This window comes from Marmota flaviventris, chromosome 6, assembly GCF_047511675.1.
Source record: "Marmota flaviventris isolate mMarFla1 chromosome 6, mMarFla1.hap1, whole genome shotgun sequence".
NCBI lineage: Eukaryota > Metazoa > Chordata > Mammalia > Rodentia > Sciuridae > Marmota > Marmota flaviventris.
Genome location: NC_092503.1, coordinates 23643062 through 23665532, shown reverse-complemented (window position 1 = coordinate 23665532; position 22471 = coordinate 23643062). Strand labels below are relative to the sequence as shown.

The 22471-nt window shown below is 32.1% G+C and overlaps 2 pseudogenes; both read left to right on the top strand.

Annotated features, from left to right (window-relative positions):
- The first annotated feature begins 6154 nt into the window (after positions 1–6154).
- On the top strand, positions 6155–6356 carry LOC114095249 (H/ACA ribonucleoprotein complex subunit 3 pseudogene; annotated as a pseudogene).
- Positions 6357–20223: 13867 nt separating this feature from the next.
- Positions 20224–21125, top strand: LOC114095262 (glyceraldehyde-3-phosphate dehydrogenase-like; annotated as a pseudogene).
- The last annotated feature ends 1346 nt before the right edge of the window (positions 21126–22471 follow it).

Sequence of the window (22471 nt, the reverse complement as noted above, 5' to 3'; positions counted from 1 at the left end):
ACTTCTAGTCTCCCCTACCACACCATTCCCAAAGCCTTGATGGTAACAGAAAAATCTTAGATGACTGACTGACTGACTGTTCCTTAGTCAAATTTCCAGGCATCTCTAGACTCATCCTGTACACAATTTTTGTTCTAATTCTCTGTTCTGTCCTCCAAATTCCCTGTGGTGGACTGTACAATGCTATAGTCTTCCACAATTAATCATCCCAAGCTTAGTTCAAAATAAATACACACTAGCTCTCACAGTTCTTAGATGCAAGACCCTATCATAGCTTATTTGTTTGTATTCTATGCTATTCTATCTTTCGGCATGGGCCCACATTTTTCCTTTCTACATAATATAAAATATCACTTCTTTTTTTTTCTTTTTTTAATGAATCAACCTAAGATTGCTGACTCCTTACATTCTTCTCCATCTCAGGACTGTCTTCTCTGAGGCCTACAGTCTTTTTTTTTTTTTTAAGTTGTAGTTGAGCACAATGCCTTTATTTATTTTAATGTGGTGCTGAGGATCCAACCCAGCGTATCGCATGTGCTAGACTGTATCGCTGAGCCACAACACCAGCCCAAGGCCTTCAGTCTTGCCCAAGCAGACTAGAATTCCAGGTTTAAAAGGTTCTGTACTACTTTCTCAGGATTACTATAATAAAGAACAATATATCAGATGAATTTGAATTTTCTGTTCTTGAGACCAGAAGTCTGAAATTAACATGTGGACTTCAAAATGCATCTTCTAATGGCTCCACTGAAGAATCCTTTTTTCATCCTTCCCAACTTGTGCTAATTGCTGTAAATTCTTAGCATTCTTTGACTTGTTGCTCTATCAGTACAATTTCTACCTGTGTTTTCCTATGGTTGTCTTTCCTCTGTGTATTTGTGTGACTCCAAAACTCTCTCTTCCTGTTAGAACACCAGTCGTTGGACTTAAGGCCCGTCTATTCTAGTGCACTCTCATTGGCAAAAATCCTGTGTTCACATAAGGTCACACTCATGGATAAAGATGGCTAGAATTTCCACATATTGCTTTGGAAGACACGATTAATCTCACCATAGAAATATGCCAATGCATTTAGACCAACCATGCATTAATATGACACAGGAAAACTCTATACAACAGAGTTTACATATTTCTGGTGAAGTTAGAGATGACAGAGATGTTATTGGTTTTATCAGTAGATAGCTCAGAATTACAAAAATCAAACAACAACACCAAAACACAACTTCCTTGTAACAAAAATCTGTTGATCTTGTTTCCCGATTTTTTATTCTTGAGCTGGTAAAGAATAATGAAGGGTGTTGCCTTGTCAATATTGTAGACTGTTAAATGATTTAAAGACAGTTTATTTTCCCCTAAGACTTTCTTCAGGATACACATTCCTATTTTACTTGATTGCCTTTTTAAAATATGTCATGAACAGAGTGAAAACCATGACATGTGTCTCTTAGGAAACCTGATTTACTTCCAATACTCTAATTTTTAAGAGAATCTCTTAATTGCCTACTTTCATATATAATTAGAGTTCATCATATCATAATGGCTTTGATGTCAGATAGATGTGTCTATGAATCCCAAATTTGCCACAAAATAATTGTGTTGATATTAAAATTAAATAATTTCTCTAAGCTTCAATTTCCAACTTGGTAAAATGGGGGTATAACACTTGCCAAAAGAATTAATGAAACAAATAATTAGACAATAGATAATTAGCACATTTCCTGGTAGACTTAATAACTGGTGACTTTTAATGAAATAATTTTTATTTTTCCAGCTACATAGAAATATAATGTAACATATCTGGACCTGTATTATATTGAGCATGAAGTCCTTTGATAATTCATGCCAACATCATAGCTAGGATGGATTTGTACCTTGCTTAATATATCTCACTATTCTTATCTTGCTAACTAACAGAGTACAGGAACAGAATAGTCTCAAACATAGTAGGAGTTGCATTGAAGCAGCAAGCTCAGAAATTTAAAATTCCATGTTGATAAAAAGCCTAATGCAATTACTTGTGGGTCCTGTGTATAAACAAATGTGAAGCAAAAGAAGACTGAGTCTTCCTAACACTGAAATCCATTCCAGACATAGTGCACAGCCATAGAGATCAAAATTACAAGTGCTTTCTCAATAACACAAAAACATATTAATGAGACAAAATTGAAACACCAAAGAAAGGTTTATATACTTATACGAAGAAGTTAATAAGAGATAAATACTACAGTCAACATTAAGGTTAAAATGAAATATTGTCCCTAAATTTCAAGGGTAAAATGTTTCACTATTGGGAAAAGTAAAAACTAATTCTTTAATTCCTCAGAGGAACACCAGAGAAATTTAAAGAAAGCATGTTAAAATCAAGTTTTAAAGTTTATGTAATAAAATGAAAGAGATTGTATTTGCAATAAATATGTAAAGGTGGTAGCCATGAAAACCCACCAAGCAAAACTTCAAAGCATGGATCATAAAAGTAAACAAAAAAATATAAGTGGTATATTTTTAACTTTTTTGGATATAGACTGAGGAGTGGGATAGTTGGGTCAAATGGTGGTTTTATTCCCTGTTTTCCAAGGAATCTCCATACTGATTTCCATTTTGGCTGCACCAATTTTCAGGCCCAGCAGCAATGTGTGAGTGTTCTTTTTTCCCCACATCCTCACCACCACTTATTGTTGTTTGTCATCATAATAGCTGCCATTCTAATAGGAGTGACATAAAATCTTAGAGTAGTTTTGATTTGCATTTCTCTAATTGCTAGAAATGATGAACATTTTTTCATATATTTGTTTGTTGGTTGTATATCCTCTTCTGAGAAGTGTCTGTTCAGTTCCTTGGCCCATTTATTGATTGGGTTATTTGTTTTTATGGTGTTTAGCTTTTTTAGTTCTTTATATACCATAGAGATTATTGCTCTATCTGAGGTATGGAGAGTAAACATTTGCTAAATCAAAGAAAACCTTAGAAGATAGAAAGATCTACCTTGTTCTTAGATATGCAAAATTAATATTATCAAAATAACCATACTACCAAAAGCACCATACAGATTTAATGCAATTCTGATCAAAATCCCAATGGCATTTCTCATAGAAATAGAAAAAGCAATCATGGAATTCATCTGGAAAAATAAGAGACCCAGAAGCTTATGCAATCCTTAGCAGGAAGAGTGAAGCAGGTGGCATCACTATACAAGACCTTAAACTATGCTACAGTGCAATTGTAGCAAAAACAGCATGGTATTTGGCACCAAAACAGACTGGTAGATCAATGGTACAGAATAGAGGGCACAGAGACTAACCCACAAAATTACAATTATTTTATATTAGGCAAGGTGCCAAAAACATGCAATGGAGAAAAGATAGCCTCTTCAACAAATGGTGCTGGGAAAACTGGAAACCCATATGCAACAAAATAAAATTAAATCCCTATCTCTCACTATAATTATTCTTAAGTAAGAGAACAAAGAATTACATACCTCTGATGTCAAAACCTCAGATATTCACAGAATTGAATAGAGAAAACAAACATCAGGTGGAAAAGAAACAGGGACAGATTGTCATACTTCTTTTAATAATTTATAAATCATTAAATATAGAGAATAATTGAAAATAAAATTATTAACATCCAACTAATGTTCAAAAACTATTGCATCAAACTAGATGAGAATAAATATTCTTCTCAAACAGTCATGGATTCCTAAGATTCCTAAGAACAACACATATAAGTAATAAAAAATCTCAACCAATATAAAGGATTAGGTTCATACTAACTATGTTCTGTGGCCAAAAGATACTTAAAGTAAAAATCCAATTGGTAAACTAGTAAAAATGTGCATAAATTTGATACATAACTATTCTTAAGTCAGAAAGCAAAGAGTTAAATTAAGAAAACATTCAAATTATCAAAAATAAGCATAATTTCAAAAGTATAAAATAAGTGATTTATCATGTGTAATGTAACTTTGATAAGAAATCTGCAAGTTTCTCAACAGAAACCTTTCAGGCCATAAGAGAATGGAATGATACATTATTTAAAGTAAAGGGGGGAAATAACCAAATAAACACAAAACCAAACCAAAAAAAAAACCCCAGAAAAACAAAAATATTCTGGCTTACCAAAAATACTATATGTGGCAAAACTGTCTTGCAGAAGTGAAGGAAAGATAAAGACTTGCTCAAACAAACTTTTAGGGAGTTATCTCTACTAGACCTACCTTATAAGACATACTAAACAGAGTTCTTCAAGTTGAAACAGAAGGAGGCAAAAATCAACTCAAAGGTTTATGTAAGTGTCAAACTACTGATGCAGGTAAATGCGCAGACAAATACAGAACAATTGCAATAACAGAAGACAAAAAAGGTAATAATATAATGATAAAGGGGTCAATTCACTGGAAAACCTAGCAATTATAAATATATATGTACTTACTATCAGAACACATAAATACCTGAAGCAAATATTGACATATCCAAAGGTAGTACTAGATAGTAGTATAATAATAATAGGAAACTTCAATAGCTCACCCTCAATAATGGAGAGAAAATCTAGACATAAAAATCAATGTTAATAGTGAATACTGTCAAGACTGTAGATCAAATGGACTTAACATGTGTATATAAACATCCCACCCAATGGCAGCAGAATATGCACCCTTCTCAAGTGCACAGAGAACATTTTCCAGAACATATTACACATTAGATCACAAATCAGTTTTATTGATTTTAAGAGAAAGAAATCATACTAAGTATCTTTTTCTGAATAAAATGAAAGAAAATTACAAACTAATTACAAAGGAAAACTGAAAATTCACAAATAAAAGGAAATTGACAAGACACTTCTGAATAACCACTTAGTCAAAGAAGAAATAAACAAAGAAATTACAAAATATCTCAAGACAAATGAAAATGAAAACAGAACATACTAATATATATGAGATTCAGGAGAAGCTGTACTAAGAATAAAGTTTATAGCAATAAGTACCTATGTCAAAAAAGAAGAAAGATCTCAACTGAACAAATCTAACTTCTCATGTAAAGAGAATACAAACAAAGAACAAACTAATCCTGAATTTAACAAAGGAAGAAAATAACAAAGATCAGAAATAAGAAAAGTAGAGAATAAAACAGTGGAAAAAAAATAATGAAAACAAGAGTAGCTTTTCTGAAAGGGTAATAAAATTGAAAAGTTGTCAGCTAGAGTAACTAGCTTCTCTTTGTACCTCTTAGTTACCCTATCAAATATTTAAAGAGAATCAATACCAATAATTCCAAAATTTTCAAAGGGTAATACTTCCAAATTCATTTTATGAGACAAACTTATCCTGATACCAAAGCCAGACAGAGACACCATAGTAAAAGACATAAAAACTACAGACCAATATCTCTGATAAATATGAATTCATAGATACAAAAATCTGAACAAAATGCAATCAAATGAAAATCAATAGCACCTAAAAGGATCATATACCATGAACAAATAGGATTTATCTCTAGGACACAAGGATGGTTCAACATGTATGTACAAATCAATTAATGTGATACACCACATTAACAGAATGAAGGATGTAAATAATGTGATCACCTCAATAGGTAGAGGAAGAAACTTTGATAATGTCAAACAATTTCAACCCAACAGGTATAAAAGAAATGTACAGCAACAAGATAAAGTCCATAAATGAAAAGCCCATAGCTACCAACTACTCAAGAAAGAACAACTGAATGTGTTTCCACTAAGATCAGGAGCAAGGGAGATGAAGAGGAAGAGAGGGAGAGAGAGAGGAAGAGGAAGAGGGAGAGGGAGAGGGAGAGGGCGAGGGAGAGGGAGAGGGAGAGGGCGAGGGAGAGGGAGAGGGGGAGGGAAGGAGAAAGGAGGGTAAGAGAGAAGATATGAGGGATGGAAGAACAGACATTCAAACAGGAAGGAAAATGATCTCTGCTTATTGGCAATATGATCTTACTAAGTAACAAACCCTAATGACCCTACAAAAGAAAAATGGTTAGAACTATTAAATCCAATGAAGCTGCAGGGCACAAAATTGATATATGATTTGTTCTGTTTCTGTACACTAGCCACAAACTATCCTAAAGAAAGTAATCACATTTTAATAATATCAAGAAAATATTTCAGACTTGGAGCCTCAGGTTTAAGTGTGGTCATGTTTCTCCAGCATTACCTCAACTAACAAGAAGAGAGGGTCTATAGAAAATTTCTAAAAGAAATTTGACCCTTTGAGACAACAGACCTGATCAGCCCATCCTGCTGGGTTCTCCCCAGACTACAATTACCGAGGACTCCAAATCACCATCAGGAAATGCTTCAAGGTACTCAAGACCCAGAAGCCACACCCTGTTCTCTGAGAGTACCTGAAATTTCAGGTCTCTTCAGTCGCCTTCTCCATTTCAGAGAATCCGTAACCAAACAACCAATGCACCAATTTGTGCCATGTGAAGCCTTCTTACCCCATGCCTTTTGGAACCCAGTCTCCTCCTTACCTTGGATAATACTTGTATGGAGACCTCATGGAGGCATCCTCTTTAAAGGGAACAGGTTTTTTCATATTTTGAATTATTGCCACTTTATTGAAGATAAAATGATTTTAAAGAAAAATATTTCAGAATAAACAAATAGGAAGGTGAAAGAGTCATAGAATATAAATGACAAAACACTGATGCAAGAAAATAATGAAGACAGAAATAAAGGGAAAGCTATTCCATGTTCTTAATGAAAGTATCAGTGATATGTTCATACTATACAGAATGATGTACAGATTCAGTGTAATTTCCATCAAAATACCAGTGATATATCTTGTAGGGATAGATAAAAACAATTTAAAAGTCATACAAAATGACAAAACAAACAAACAAAACAATAGCCAAAGCAATATTGAGAAAGAGCCAATCTGGATGGACTGCCCAACCAGATTTGAGAATCTATTGCAAAGGGAAATTTTAAAAACTCAGCAAAGTTCTGTCATAAGAACAGACATATAGACCAATGAAACAAAATAGAAACCCCCCCCCCCAATAAATCCATACCTATGGGTCAAAAGCAAGAATACACAGTAGGGAAATGACATTCTCTTCAACAAATGTTGTTGACAAAACTAGAGACTAGAGGACCACGTGCAACAGAATGAAACTGGAAGCTAGTATCCTACACAGAATGTAATATAATAAAACTAGAAGAAAACATAGTAGAAAATCTTTATGATACTGTTCTTTGTGATGACTACGTGGATGTGACACCAAAAGCACAAGCAAAAATAGACAAGTGGACCTGCATCATACTGAAAGGTTCTATATAGCTAAGACTGCATTCATGGTGCGATAAGGTATGCAGTAGAATGGGAGAAAATATTTGCAAAAAAAAAAAAAAAAGTGATTAAAAAATGGGCAAAGAAATTGGAAATTGAGTAAACATTTCTCAGAGAAGACTAACAAGTATATAAAATGTTCATCAGGGAAACACACATCAAACCCACAATGAGATATCATCTCTCACCTGTTAGAATGGCTATTTTAAAAATTTAAATAAGTACAACAGCAAAAGAACAAGTATTGGTCAGAATATCAATAAATTACTTTATATGTGTTTGGTTCAAATGCAAATTGGTGCCACCGCTATGGAAAACAGTATGAATATTGCTCAAAAAATTAAAAACAATTACCATGTTACTTAGCGTTTCTGGATAAATAATCCAAAAGAACTAAAATTAAAATGCTAAAATGGTGTATTGTTTTACACTCATCACAGCATTATGCACAATTTCCAGGATAGGGACAAAACTTAAATAATGGATAAATGCATGAAGAAAACTCTGTATATACATACAATGGGATGTTATTTACCCTTTAAAAATGAGAAAATTCTGCCATTTGTGATAATGTTGCTGAACCTGGAGGACTTTACATTAAGTGAAATAAGCTAGTTACAGAGGAATAAAACCACAATGATGTAGGGATTCTGACCATAGAAATATACAGGGAAGTGTTCCTCTGGTGAGCAAACTCCCGATGGGTAACTGGCACACTGTCTCCCACCCTTAGAATGGCCTGCACTTTCTCCTAGGAACTAGTAAGATAACTAATGCATGTGCTATGTATAGATGCTGTGGCAAGCTTCTAGAGTCTTATCAGCCTAGACCTTGATCTGAGGCACACAGCTCCTGGGAATAAAGGAACTCTCCTGTTAGACAACCACAATATTTCACTGAGCCTAAATCTGTCCACATAACAGTAACTTTATGCAATGGACTTTCTTAAGAGCTACACAAAACTCCTAACGTTGCACACTGTAACTTAGTAAGTAATTGAGGAATAAGCTGCATAATGTTGCATTCTGTAACCTGCCTAGTAATACAATGAACAAATTATATACTAATTATGCCAATGACCTAAAGTAACCTATTGATATAAATAAAGCTGGCAGCTTGGCCGCTCTGCCACTCTGCCATCTTTCTTTCCTGACTCTGCATCTTGTCTCTGTGTCTCCTTTTTATTTTCCTTACACCATGATACCATTTATATGAAGTATCAAAAAATGGTCAAACTCAATGAAATAGTGAGCGGAACTCTGGTTGTCGAACTGGATACGAGAGGAAGATGTTGAGGGTGTTGCCTCATCAAATGGATGTGATGTTTCATTTATGTAAGATTATTAAGTTATTGAGATCTGCTATACCCCACGGTACAGTACTTAACAATACTGTATTGTGCATTTAAAAAACTGGTGAAATAGTGTATGTCAAGTGTTCTTAGTACAGTAAAAATACATAAGCAAATATATGTTCTAAAATTATAATTTCAAAACCAATTATTTAATACTGCATGGTTATGGAAATACTCAGAAAAAAATGTAAGTGCTAAATATCTTTATAACAGGGAATAAAGTTCTATAAATATGGCTAATTATCAAATTTTAATACTGATTTGATAATAGGAACAGTGCACCAACATGAAAGGGAAGGAAACACTTTTTAAAAAATATTTTTTAGTGTTGATGGGCCTTTATTTTATTCATTTATTTATATGTGATGCTGAGAATTGAACCCAGTGACTCACAAATGTGAGGCAAGCACTCTACCACTGAGCCACAACCCCAGCCCATGAAGGAAACACTTAATAGAAGAAATGAATAAAACAGGAACCCTACCTTAAATAGATAAGATCAACAAATCCATAAGATGTTCTCTGATTTTAAAAAAACTGACAATATTGACAAAACTCTGGAAAAAATAAGAAATTAAAAAAATTATGATAGTAATTAAATTAAGAAAATAATAATCACTTATGTTAAAGATATTACAAATTATTAGGCATTACTAGTAACAACATTACAAAAGTATTTATTTTAGGCTGCCTCTATCTGAAGGGAATTGAAACGATTTTCAATATTATTTATATGAGTAAAAATATACTTCTGTCCCTTAGATAAAAATAAATCTGTTATCTCCAACTTAAATTATAATTATATTTTTCTAGTTTCATTAGTTAGTATGTACTTCACTCTTCAACTTCACTTTCCCCAATTATTAGCATAAAGATTATTTAAACATGTTAATATCCTTTGAAATGTAAGGATATTTTAAATGGCGAACTATCACTTTTACAGCTACTATTGCCAGTCATTTTAATACAATAATTAAGTCTAATAAATTGGTCATAACCTAGGAAACCATCCTGTATGAATCTGCCAGCTTCTCAGTTGTCATAGAAACTGATTGTAGCAGGCATGTTAATGCAACACATTTAACGCATAAATGATTAATGTACTAAAGTTTAGAAAGGAGCCTAATTATATATGTTTACCACAACTTTCATTATTGTTCTATATTTTATCTGATGAGCCATATCTTCTTTGAAATCAAACCAAAATGCATATATAAAACTGAAATGAGTAGATAAAGGATGTGCTTTGAGGAATGATATTCAGTAGTTCTTTAATAAGGAAAGAATTCCATCATCCCATGTCATTCCAGATGAAATAATATATCAATATGACATCCTGAGCAATTGAGTTGCTCTTGCCTCTGATCTTTAGCTATTCCCATCATTACCTCACAGTAATAATTTGGGGAATGAAAAGATTTGCAAAATCCAACATTGGGATTCACTGAACTGCATCATCTTAAGGATTTAAAATGTAATTTCTGAGGAATAGAGAAGGATATAATTGGAACCTTGAAACAACTAAGCAGAGTGTTCTGTGCAAATATTAGAGATCCTGTCAATGAACTATTTTGTCATTCAAAGATTTCATATATAAGCCATTAGGAGAAACTTCTGAGTCAATATTGAACATAAAATGCTTTTTCATAAATTCTTTTCCTATGCTTGAATTAGTGACATCAAGACATAAAAATTATAATCCAAAGAAAGCATCATTTCTATTTTAATATAAGATTACTAAGTTTATAGTAAAACACATGTACTCAACATTGAAGAAAATCATACAGGAAAGAATATCTATGCAAGATACATACATTTATATGTGTGTGTGTGTGTATAGTTCCATATACATTGCATACACATGTATTTGTGTGAAAGATATATACATGTGCTTACATACTTATATGAATATAGATGTATATGTGCACATTCAGAGACATAAAGGGAGAGAAAGAGAATTACACACCATGTATCTATCACTCAGATTTAATGAATAAAAATTCAAAACCAATTTTCCTTTACTTATATCTCAACCACACAACCCCAGCTCACAGTAGGGAGCTAAACTCAAGACATTATATCAGTCTGTATATATTAATATCTAGACATAAACAATCTTTCATAAATATAATCACAATATCAAAAGCTATATTAAAGTGTTAACATTATATCCTTGATATCATCAAATGCCCAATGAATTTTCCTAATTTTCAGTTATTCACTGAAATAATGTCAGTTATTCACGGAAATAATTGCTTTAGGAGGACATAAGAACACTTCTTCTGGTTATACTATCATAGAAGGCATTGAAGATAACTATCTATATACATTAATTAATTTACATTTGCAAATTAGTGACATTTTAATTCTAGCTCCTTATTTGTTCCATTGATAGGGACATTTCCATAAAAGAAAGTTTTTCTTATGAACTATGTGATTAATGAAGAATACAGTTTACATAGGAAAGAAGGAATAAATGTTTGATTTTTTTAAATTGTTTCAAAATAATAAATCATTTTCCTAGTACCCTCAAAGAAAACTAATAACTCTGTGTGCTTGTGTGTATATATATATACAAATATTTAACATTAAACCGTAGCTATTATTTATATCTTTCATGTTCAAAGTGCTTCACAAATTTATATCTTAATAATAGCTTATTATTATAAGCTATTACAGTCATATAAGAGATTTAAAGAATATTTAAGTATCAATCTAAGACATTCTTTTGGGAACTCAATTATGAATGGGTAAGACCCTGTGTTTTTCCTTTTGATAAACTATTATGTAGAGTTTTATGAGTTTTGCAATTGATTTTTAATATAATTTTAATTTTCTTGCATCAAATATTATTTTGCAAAACCTTCCTACCAAATACATAAATATTTACGTTGAAAAATATGACACTTTTTATTTAAAAAAATGTTAAAAGACAATACTAGAACAATACTTGAATGCATATTACAAAAAATATGTGGAATCTGAAATATATATATATATATATGTATATATATAACAACTACAAACATTACATATTAATATAAATCTTAATAACAAATATAAAATATTTAGAATTTATATTACAAGGAAGAAATGTTTATATGTGTGAACAAAAAGAAACACATTTTATCTTTACCATTTAGCATCATTAAGTAAATATTTATTTATTCAAAAACAAGAATATTTTATAGATATTTTTCTATTAGGTTGATTCTTGGTTTCAAACTCCAAAATACAGAAAAGAATTAAACTCTTGTAAGGATCCCCACATTAATCTATCACTTGACAATCAAAGGTAACAATTCACTTAAGGAAAAATTGAAAATTACTAATCCTATCTGAACAACAGATTTGTGATTCAGGTGTACCTTAATGCTTACTTCAAGCTGTAACAGATTTTAATACTGCATTTTGTTTATTTTTGTTGCCATATTACTTTAAAATATTTAAAGATATTTACTATACATTAAAAGGAAATATGTATACAAAAGTGTTCAATATGACTATTATTGATTTTAATCAAGAAATTTGGTTATACAGTTTCTAGGAACATTAAGATATGTTAAATAAAATGACAATAAAGTAACATTGTCAAAGTTATTTTTAAAGATTAAAGGTAAAATTCAGAACAGTTTAAATACAAAATGACCTTTGAAAAATATAGAAGAATATTAAATAGTTTTGCATGCATGGATGTTAAGAATCAATTAGTTATCAAAATGATAATGTGTTAATTGTACTCAGATGATATACACACCACATATGGGTATGTTATATACCTTTTTTGCCTTCACTTGATTGTGAGGTATATTATATGTACTAATGCACTGTATAATGTAATAAGCTACAGCAGTGCATTACCTAGTCATTGTCTCAGCCCACTGACTCAAAGTGCAGAAGGTCAATATTAAGACACCAGAATAAAATCACCAAAGAATTTTGTTTTTTCATATGGCACTTATTAACTACTTAGAAAATACAGTTTTTGTAAGCAATGGGCCATTAAATATTTTTCTAAAATAAGGATGTTTGAAGTGACCAGTCAACTATTAACATTTTTGATCCATAGTTAAAGATTTACTTTCTTGATGCTTTGTTCAAAAAGAATCCCAAAATATGAGAGTCTATCCAATGTAAATGGGGAAATCTTAATAATAATACCGAAATAATTAAAAATATTTAATGTATATTGTGTCCACATGCATGATGCTAATTGTTGACTTTATATATAATGGTTGTACGATTCATTGTCTGATATAGTTTAAAAGTGAAAATAGGAACTACTTATAATTATATTGAAACAATGGATATAAAACAAGTCTATACAGGGCAACCAGACATCCTAGTTACATTGAAATAATTACATCAAACTGGCCTCTACTTTCTTTGAAATTCTTATTGTATAATAGCTATTTTGTACATTAAAAATATGCACTTTCAAATTGCTTAAGAACCAAGATATGGAACCTGATTGATAGGACCAAGATTTTAGCATCAGACTTGCTATCTGTGTCAGCAGCATAATGTGATGATCATATTTACAATTAAAAACCTTTGCCTTACTACATATATGTCAACCTTCCTCTGCTATTGCAATTTTTTTCCACCAGATGGTAGCCAATAAAAGCAGGAAGCAAAGAGATTAACAGAGTTAAAAGAAATAAATTAAATTGAAACAAAACTTGAACAAAAAAATTGATTATAGCTACAGAAATAACTATCACAGAAAAATTTTACACGTCAGATAAATAAAACTTAAACTTTCAAGAAAAATATTGCTCTCATATTGAAACTTGTGCAAATTCTTTGATTAGCTTGAAATTCTAGGCCTCTAAAACTAGACAGTAGAATAATATATGTGAGCATTTGAGTCAATGTTCCCTTTTTTATACATCACTCACAAATATATGAATACATACTTATTTAAAATATTCCTCTAGTCTTTATTTTTTTTTAAAAAAGCATTGTAGTGTTCTAAATATAATTTTGGAATATGTATTTTCTGACAGTTCTTTTTAAAATATTTATCTATCCTATTTATCCTTCAAAAATCACATACATTGAACTGTCTGCTGTGTGTGGAGTTTTCTCTATCCTTGTTAGTCTTGGCTTGTACATGAAGTATTCATTATTTGCAAAAACCAATTATCATCCCTGTCTAGATACATTAAGATTTTTTGTACAAGTCTTTTCCTCTATATCACATTTTAAGCAACAATTTACATGAATTATTCATAGTTCCCATATTGCAGGCAAGTTTTTTTTTTTATTAAATTTGATCATAATAATAGTTATTACCCCAGTCATGGCAGTTTTATGAGTATTCTTCAATGCCATTACCTGGAAAGATTTCAATCAAGAAATATAAAAGATGCAAATCAATTTCCATAATAAAATTAAACCACACTATCTACTCCTTCACTCCTGCATAGAGCTGATTGACAGCACTTCCCTCATACCTGGAGCAGATAATGTTCAGATACAGAAATATAGAATGGCAGATTGTTTCCTCTTAAAAATTTCAGTGGCTTTTTCTTCATTGTTGCTATCATTGTTTGCCAATCTCACTGGAACATAATATTTAACTCAGACCCCATATGGAAATTTATTTTCAAATCAAAGTATTTTATTTTCTGACAGTAGTTGATTTTCTCCAAGGTATTAGGTAATAACAGAATTAATATGGAATTTAGTGCTATTGTATTACTTTCTTTCAGATATTGGTATGACCTCATTTTTCATAAAGAAAAATATACTGCTACTGGTAGAAGAGTGATTAATTTAGTTCTGTTTCACAATTTTTAAACAAATAAATATACGACTTTTATTATGAGAATTTTCTTTTAAAAATATATTCAGATTATGTTCTCACATAGTGAGAATTGGTATTCAATTACATCAACTGAAATTTTCTAGAGTTAGATTAGATTACTTTGTATAAGGAGAGATCACACTGTTACAAAGCAGAATTGTATGTAGGTACATTATATAACCTGGTCTAGAAGAGAAGAACCATAGATCTCAGAAGTCATGTAGATCTCAGAATGTCCTAGACTCACCTCAGTCCGTAGACTTTCATTCTCAAACTATTGTTGAAAGTGCTTTTGTAAAATTTTATGTTTTATTTTATTTTATAAATTAGTGTATTATAATTATACAAATGGTAGAATTTTCATCATGTATTTGCAAATATAGACAATATAACAACATAATTTAGGAATTAGAGAAACAGCTATATCTACTTTCATTCTTCCCAAAATATAGCATAGGATTTGAGTAGAAGATAACAGCAACATTGATCTTCTCCAAGAATGACTCTTGGTTAGGGATGTGACTCAAGTGGTAGCGCGCTCACCTGGCATGAGGCACTGGGTTTGATTCTCAGCATCACATAAAAATAAAAAATAAAGATATGTGTCCACCAAAAAAAAAAAACCTAAAAAATAAATATATAAAAAAAGGACTCGCCAACAGTCTTCAAAGCAATGTCATCAAAAAGAGATCTTACAACTTAATGAATTATCTATTTTGTTGATTTCTTCAACAAAAATTTCACAGCTAATATTTAAGATTAATCTTAAATATTATTAAATATTATATTTAAAATGTTTTTGTCTCAATATCTCTACTGATTTCCATAATCTCTACTTTTGTCACAACCTCTTCTTTCATAAATATCACTCTGTTCTCAGATACCATTAAAATATGATTCCAGGAACAGAAACACATTATTTTACTGAAGCAGATAGGAATTTTAAAGTTCGCTTGGCAGCAGAACTCTCCAGAAGGTTCCATCATACTAGCTCTACTTATTTTTGATGAATTTATTTAAATTTTGCTTCTTACAGCCTTTACTGACTCTCTCAACTGGTATAGGAGCCTCTTCTCTTTGGTTTTCTATATCTTAGCACTTATGTCCACAAAGAATACCTGTTTAATTATGGGTGTCCATACTTGAGTGTAAATTGTTTCTAACCATATCTATTGGATATCTATTTCATGTTGGAGGCAATGCTTAGTAAATGCTTGTTGTTTTGAATGCATGGATTGATGGATACACCAGTTACAGAGATTAAGTGGCTTCTATAATCGCTAAGCGTATTACAGAAGGACCTCTTCTGATCAGAAAGCATAATTGTTCCTAAAAATGCTGTATATTAGTCACTAATGTACATTTTGAAATCGATGGTGTGTTTACTCCTTGGTTGTTCATTTTTTTATTGTTGTTTAATTAATATGAAGAAAGAATCAGACTCATTAACAGAGTCATAAAATTAACTTGAATTTAAATGCTGTTAAATCATTTCACAAAATAATAGTACTGTATTTTCAAACAACAAAAATATACACAACATGGACACAAAATTTATACATTAAATTATTTGAATATAAAAAAGAAAATTCCTATGCACTTAAAACCCAAATTTTCTACAAAGTTGTTGGTTGTGGGTAACAGAATTAGGTTTTATATTACTAGTGCCTAAAGAAAACAATGAATCAAAATAAATTATACTTTTTGTATTATACATAATGTAGAGCCTTAAGACAAGTGACTGAGTTGAGAAAAAATTATCTGAAATTTAAGATGATTTCTTCTGTGAAAAAAAATCCTTGTAATTTTAATAAAAAATTTTGTTACTACAAAGCTATATTAATTAATTAAGTGTGGTAATGGCAAAAGGATAGATGTATGTGTCAATGAAATAAATAGATTTTAAAGTCTAGAAAAGAATCTTTATATTAATGGTTAATATATATTGACAAAGGTGCCAAGTTAACACAATGGGGAAAACTAATCTTTCAACAAACTGTGCTCAGACAACACAATATTCATATAAAAAATTTAAAGTTGAACTGCTTCTTTAAGTCGAATAAAAAATAATTCAAAATGAATCTTACATCCAAACAATAAAGCTAAAACTATAACTCTCTTCAAAGGAAACATAGGACTATATCTCTATGATGTTGGATTAAATAACAATTCCTCCTATATGAAAGCAAAACACCGCAACAAGAAGGAAAAAGACATAGATTGAACTTCAAATTTAAAAACTTCTGCAAACACAACAAAGCCAATAGACATTCTTCAAAATGGGAGAAAATATTTGCCCAAATTTGTGATGAAAATTTATTTCCAGAATAAAGAACTTTTAAAAATCATTAATAAGACAAACTGATAAAAAGTGGACAACAGATTTGAGCAGAGATTTCTCAAAAGAAAATAATACACATAGCCAAAAGCCCATTAAAAGATGTTCAACATCATTAGTCATTAAGGAAACGTAATCAAAACCACAAAGAGATTCCGTTTCATACCCCCTAGAATGGTTGTGACAGAAAACAAAGAGAGAGTAACAAATGCTGGCTAGAATATGGAGAAATTGGAACCTTTATAGATAGATGGTGGAAATAAAAAATGGTGCAGCCACTTTGGAATGCAGATTGGTAGTTCCTCAGAAAGTCAAATAGAGAGTCAACAGTATGAACCAGGAATGACAGTGGGATATATCCAAAATAACAGACACAGACGGCCATAAGGAAATACATCAAAATGCATAGCAGTATCCTTCATAAGAGCAAAAATGTAGAAAAAATCAAAATATCAACTAACAAATGATTAAATAATATGTGAAACATCCTTACAATGCAATAACATTCTGTAATTAAAAAATGAAGTATTTATTTATCCCTGATACAGCAATGTTTTAGTCAGCGTTTCATCACTGTGATCAACATTTCTGACAAGAACAACACAGATGAGGAATACTCCAGTTTGGCTCAGTCCACAGTCAGTCAACTCTGTAGCTCTGGGACCAAGGTGAGGCTGAGTATCACGGCTGAAGGGCATGACAAAGAAAAGCAGCTTTAAAACACAGGAGAGCCAGGAAACAAAGAGCTGCTCTCACTAGGGACAAATAAAAACCCCAAAGGCACACACCCAGGGACCTACTTCCTCTAATCACACTCTACCTGCATACCGTTACCACCCAGCTTTTAATCCATATGAATGAATTAATCTACAGATTAGGATATACCTCTCATAATATATTCATTTTACTACTGAAAATTTTTGCATTGTCTCACAGGAGATTTTGGGGGACATCTCATATTTTAACCACAACAATCCAGGATAAACTGAATTATATTATGCTAAGCTACCTACACCAGTCACAATGATCTAAAGTGATATGTATTTGTAGGAAAAAATCTGAAAAAAAGAAACAAAGCACCATCAGAATAAATTTTTAAAGCAAGCAATATTATGGATTTAAATCCAATCATATCAATAATCACTTTAAATGTGAATGATATGAAGACACCAGAGGCGGAGATTATCTGATTGGATAAAAGCCACACCCTAACACATGCAATCTAAAAGAAACCCACTTGATGTATACAGACATAGAAAAGTTAATAGTTAAGGACTTTTTGGTTCCAAGATTTTTTTTTAATCTAAACTAAAAATATTAAAGCATAACTACGTAATGTTTGTAGGAAGTAGTGCAATTGCAATGTTTTAATGTGGCAAATGAACTAACACACACTGAGTCAATTTGTTTCCATTTTCCAACTTTTCATACTTCAGACCTAAATCACAGAAAATAATATTAACCAATACCTATGAGAGGTTTTATTTGAGATTCTACACTTAAGGAACTCTTTATATCAGTTTTTCTTCTTCTTTTTTTTAAAATTTGTTTTGCTTAGTTACACATGACAAGGGAGGTGATTCAAAATGGGGAAGAGAGGAAGAGCATGGGAAGAAGATTACCTCTACATAGGGAAGGGGGGGGGAGGGAAAGGGAGGGAGAAAAGGAATTGCATGGATGGTGGAAGGAGACCCTCATTGTTATACAAAATATATGTATGAAGATGTGAGAAAAAAAGAATAGCGTTACCCTAGTTTTTCTTCTTTTTTAAAAAATATTTTTGAATTGTAGATGTACACAATATCTTTATTTACTTATTTTTATGAAGTGCTGAGGATTGAACCCAGGGCCTCACGTGTGTGAGGCAAGCACTCTTCCACTGAGCTACAACCCCATCCCATCAGCTTTTCTTTGCATTGTGGTAATTAGTAGGCTTTTGAGATTTTTTGTTGTTGTTTATTTTGTTCTCTCATTTAACAACATATGACTTTTTCTTTCCTCAATTGGAAAATCCAACTATTTCATTTTCTGCAAAGTACATGCAAAAGCCATCAAAGACCCAATGCTTAAAATATACTATGAAAAGTTTTTAATTTATAATCTGAATGTAAGACTTGAGCAATTTTTTCTAAAACATATTACTGAGTTGCTTTGGTATTAGCAAATCATAACAACACTATCACCATATGCAGTAGACAAGAAAAATATGCTTATCTCATTACTGAGTGCTTTAAATGCCTGTTTTCAACCTTAAGACATTCAGAAATGAATTAAAAGTGTGTGTGTGTGTGTGTGTGTGTTAATGAAAAATTGAATCATTTCGTTGTCATTAGAACAATTATTTTTTAATTTTTAAAAAGAGTTCTAGTTTGGAAAAATTTGACAGTATAGTAAAAATAAGTTAATGAATCTTCCCTTTATCTGGCATTTCCAAATAAGAATGTTCTAGATGTTTAAAAAAATGAACTACCAACAAGCAGTAGTTATTTTCTCAACCAATTAAGTTTTGAAAAGTCTCTGCTAGTTGTGTGCTTTGCATTTGCTCCCCTTATAGCATATTTCAACTCACTATCAACATTTCAGTTTCCTAGATACAAAAGGTTCTCTGATGGTCTGTTCAATACCTGCTACTTGACTGAGTGATCAATGAGCGTTGGAGGAGCATCATGTGTCCAGCTGTTCTGTTGAAATGCTTTCAATTTTTTCACATGGGAAAAAATCAGTTGAAACAAATCAACCTTTTCAAATGTATTTTTATTCAAGAATCTCTGCTGCTGACTTTATTTTCAACACTGACAGACTAATGGATGCCAATGTAACTAGCAAATACAATTGCAGTTCAGATTTGCAAAGATTTACTCAACTGAAACACTTTTTTTAGAAGAAAATAACTAAGGCTTAGGAAAAAAAAGTCAAAATTTCTTAGGAACCCTATGGACGTGTATTATTTATTTCTTGAAACCAAACTACAGATACTTGATAATCTGCTAATAAAAATTAAACATGTAAAATTTCCTTACCAACCTTGTGGAAATGGAAATATATTTTCAGAAGAATAACTATGAAGTACTTTGTGGTTTATTCACCATCAAATTATGTTGTTCAGATACCTATGTTACTTCTGACCTTGATCTACTAAAGAGAAACTGTAAATATCCTTTGAATTTTTCACAATGGCTTCACTAAATATGGAATTGACATAATCTTGTTGGTTTTTGTTTTCCCTTTTGTTTGCTTATTCATCCCATCTATACTCACAGGGCAGTGCAAAGGGATTTAATGTATGCAAGGTAAAATATTTTTAATTTTTAAGAAATCAGGGAATGCAGCTGTCTGCTCCTTAGTGTTTGACAGACGACATATTCTCATCAGTCCTTGTGTAGTGCCAGTCACATCACTGAGACAGGATGGTGAAGGTGGAAGTGAACAGATTTGGCCATATTGGCTCCATAGTCAACAGCCTGCTTTCAACACTGGCAAAGTGAATATTGTTGCCATCAGTAACTTCTACATTGATCTCAACTACATGGTCCATATGTTCCAGTATGATTCCACACATGATACAGTCAAGGCTAAAAATGGGAAGCTTGTCATCAATGGAAACTCCATTTCCATCTTCCAGGAGTGAGATCATGCCAACTACAAATGGTGCAATGCTGAAGTTGGTGCATATGTTGTGGAGTCCACTGGTGTCTGATTTGAAGGAAAGTACCAAAATAATAATCATTTATGTCCCTTCTGCTGCTGATGGCATGTTTGTGATGCATGTGCACCATGAGAAGTACAACTCCCTCAAGATCATCAGCAATGCCCTCAACTGCTGAATCCCCCTGCCCAAGGTCATCCATAATTTTGACATAGAGGAAGGACCCATGACCACAGTTCTTGCCATCACTGCCACTCAGAAGATTGTGGAAAGCCTCTCTGGAAAACTACATGATGGCTACATGATGCCAAGAACATCATCCCTGTGGTTCAGTGGCTCTGACAAGACCAGAAGCAAAGTCATCCCTGACCTGAATGGGAAACTCACTGTCCTAGCCTTTCTTGTCCCACCGCTGATGTGTCAGTCATAGATCTGACCTGCTACCTGTAGAAAGCTACCTAATATGACATTAAGAAGGTGATGAAGCATGTATTGGCTGCTCACCAAGTGCATCCTGGGCTACACGGAGGTCCAGGTAGTCTCCTGAAACTTTAACACTCTGCCCCTTCCACCTTTGATGTTAAGGCTGGCATTGCCTTCAACAGCCACACTGTAAAGCTCATTTCCAGGTATGACAATGAACTTGGCTATAGTAACACGTAGTAAACCTTAAAGTCATCATGGCTACCAATTACTCAAGAAGAAAAAGCCCATGGACCACCTCCAACAAGAACACGAAGAGAAGAGAGAGGCTCTCATCCACTTGGGAGCCCCCAAATCATTTCCCAACACACTAAGAAAATCTTAGGAATCCTTACTGTTGTGTATCAATAAATTTCACTGCACCCCACCCCACAAAATTAGGGAATTACTATACATTAATTAATATTAAGCAAAAGTGTAACTGAATTTTATTCACTTTCTAAGCTAAATATTATAGAGTTGTGGTGTTTTTGTGTATGCACACACATGCATGTGTGTGTTTGCACAGCATCCATCAGACATGGAAAGCAACTTAAGCTTGGAGAAGTATAAAGTATCTCCCTACACTCACAGGAGCATTCATGTTACAGAATTTTAGAATCTACTATATGCTATCTAATCAATCACAATCGTGGTCTATTGTTATTGTGAAACTATTAATCAAATCAATGCTATTGATTATTTTGCATAGTTAAGAACTATAAATATTCGAGCAAATAGTAGGAAATATGAAACACAATTTTTAATCAAATTGAATTTTAATTAAAATTTTAACATTTTCCTAGCAAGCACTGATATTGTTTAGCTAAAATTAATTGAACTGTTTTGTAGCATCCATGAGAATATCTAAAATACTTAGAAAAAGGGGCAAAAAGTTAGTGGAACTAATAAGTGATTCAGTGCATATGCATATTACAAAGCCAATTGCAAGAATGTCAACCTAATTCTGTGAAAGAATGGAACCTGTATAAAGTAAGTAAGTAAAGCTTTCAAAATTTGTAAATTTGTGGAAATTACTTCCTCAATTAGAACATTTATATTTATTATACACTAAAGGTCTTAGAACCTTAATCAGCCGTTATTCTAAAATATGATTTTTCTTTGTATGTGTGAGTATGGTGCTGAGGATCCAAACCAAGGTCTCAGGCATGCTAAGTAAGCACTCTACCACTGCACTACTCTTCCATCACATAAATATGATTTTTAAATGAGCAACAATGGTGAAAAATGAGCCATGTGCTTTTGCACAGTTTGAGGTTATATATACATTATTATGGTTTGTGAAGCTTCTATATCCCATAATTAAACAGAGGTGCCACTTACTAATTTTCTGGAGAGAATGGAATATCTGTTGTTTAATTCCAAAATATCATTTCCATAAATGCTATGCAATTGGAATTGAAATGGATGGGTGTATGTACCTTGTATTTGTGGATGTGATAGCAGTGGTAAAAATTAGCCATTGCAAAAAAAAAAAACTGCTATTCTGTGTGGGCTAGGACTGTACTTTTTCATTTCCCCTTCTG